At 31.9% G+C, this 2,026-nt stretch overlaps 1 non-coding gene across 1 annotated transcript; it reads right to left on the bottom strand.

Annotated features, from left to right (window-relative positions):
- Positions 1-1,501: 1,501 nt before the first annotated feature.
- Positions 1,502-1,608, bottom strand: LOC141615776 (small nucleolar RNA R71). Its single transcript, XR_012530177.1, has one exon. It is a non-coding gene; the product is annotated as a small nucleolar RNA R71 (small nucleolar RNA).
- Positions 1,609-2,026: the final 418 nt, after the last annotated feature.

Here is a 2,026-nt window from a genome sequence, read left to right as displayed (position 1 = left end):
AATGAAAATCGCCAATTTTGGAAAATAATTCCATTTTTTATTTCTCCTGCTTATTAGTTTAATTATAATTAATAATTTAGTTCATCAATTCGATTCAAGGTTTAATCTTTTTGTATTCAATTTATAGATCTATCTCATTTATGCAATTTCCTTTCTTATGGTATAATTTCTTCCCTTTTCACATTTTTATTGTTCTGGTTTTAAGTTTTTATTATAATCTATGTTGTTAATTTCTGTAAAATTTCAATCTTTATTAGTTTAGTCATGTTTATTTCCATGTTATTGTTGTTGGTTAGTTTAATTATTGTATCTTTAATTATGTTTTAGTAGATTTTTTTCTAGGGTAAAGGAGGATCTTTAGTGGGTTTAAAATACTAGATTAACATGTTTAATTGATTGGGAAAATTGTCTTGGGTTAGTCTTTCAATCTTATGCATGGATAGTGTTTGATGAAATGTCTCAGTGAAAATTGGGCATTTTTCTATGTCATTTACTTGTTCTAAGTGAAAGCTTGTGACTTGTTATTAGATTGTGTAAGATTGTTGAGTATAGATTAATTCATGTCAAAATATGATTAGTCTTTGCTTGTGGTTCGTCTCATATCGAAAGACTTGGGCTTACCTTGACTACCATTGACAATTTAAAACTGATTTGACTAAACTCTACTTTTCCTACTATAGTAAACCTAAAATCCTTGATTCTCCCCCATATTTGAATACATCATTCTCTTAGCTTATATTTAATCATAATCTTATTTTATTTACCAATCAAATATATTTTTATAAGACTAAGCTAAAATGAGGCAAAGACTTATACTCAATCTAACATCCGCCATCCTTGTGGTTTGACCCCGATTTATAATACTTAAATTGGGCTACTCTATAAATGTTTTTGTTCGAAAATGACAACACATCAGAGTATCAAAATGGCGCCATTGTCCGGGATGGTGCTTTGTTAGATAGAAGTCTTAGTTTAGTTTTGGGATTAGTCATTTTATTGCTTTTGAAAAAAAAAAAGAAAAAAATTGAATTTTTGAAAAAAAAAAAATATGTTGTTTGTTTACTTGCATATTTAGTTATAATTATTAGTCACTTGCATTTAGAGTCTTGCATTTAGTGTCTTGTATTCTATAATGTCTTCATCCATGTCTTTACGTGACCATAATAGATCTGATCCGAACATGTTTGCCTCTCTTATTAATATTGGGGAGGATGTGGAACTTGATTTGCATCCAAATTGAGTTGAAATCTTTCAAAAAGATGTGTTTCTTGGTTTGCCAAATGAGAGTGTGCTTGATCATGTTGAAAGTTTTAATAGGAAGTGTCTTTTGGTGAGAAAGAATGGTGTATCAAATCATGTTGTAAAACTCATGCTCTTTCCTCTTACCCTTGGGGATGTAGCCGAAAGGTGGTTATATTCTCACCTTCATAGCACATTTTCTACTTGGGATGACCTTCCCCTAGCCTTTCTTACCAAATATTTTCCACCTTCAAAAACCGCCAAACTAAGAAATGAGATCTTTACTTTCCACAAAGGCGAGTTTGAGAATTGAAGTGAGGTTTGGGAGAGGTTGAATGAACTTTTGAAAGCTTGTCCTCATCATGGGATCACAATTTGGCTAATTACGCAAACTTTCTTTAATAATTTGCATCAATCCGATAAAGAATTGATAAATGCATCGGCCGGAGGTGCCTTTGATAGTTTGGGTGATGATGAGGCATCTTTGCTTGAGAAAGTGGCTATGATTGATGCTAATTATGGGTTTGGGAGAGCCACACAATTGATTGAACCACAATTTGAGGTAGATATTTCCTCTTATGTTCACAATGTTCAACACAATCGTGTTATTCCTCCCTCCATAATTGAAATGATGTGCGCGCGTTTTCATTTTCATATTCATGCGATACATGTAGTTATTTGGGTCATGATTCTTATGCTTGTTATTTATATTCATATCCACCTTCCATGTATATGAATGTGATGAATAATGATGATAATATGCACAATGTTCAACCACACCATGTCC

The sequence above is a fragment of the Silene latifolia genome, chromosome 11 (assembly GCF_048544455.1).
Source record: "Silene latifolia isolate original U9 population chromosome 11, ASM4854445v1, whole genome shotgun sequence".
NCBI lineage: Eukaryota > Viridiplantae > Streptophyta > Magnoliopsida > Caryophyllales > Caryophyllaceae > Silene > Silene latifolia.
Note: the sequence above shows the minus strand (reverse complement) of the source record. Positions and strands in the feature narration are given on the sequence as shown.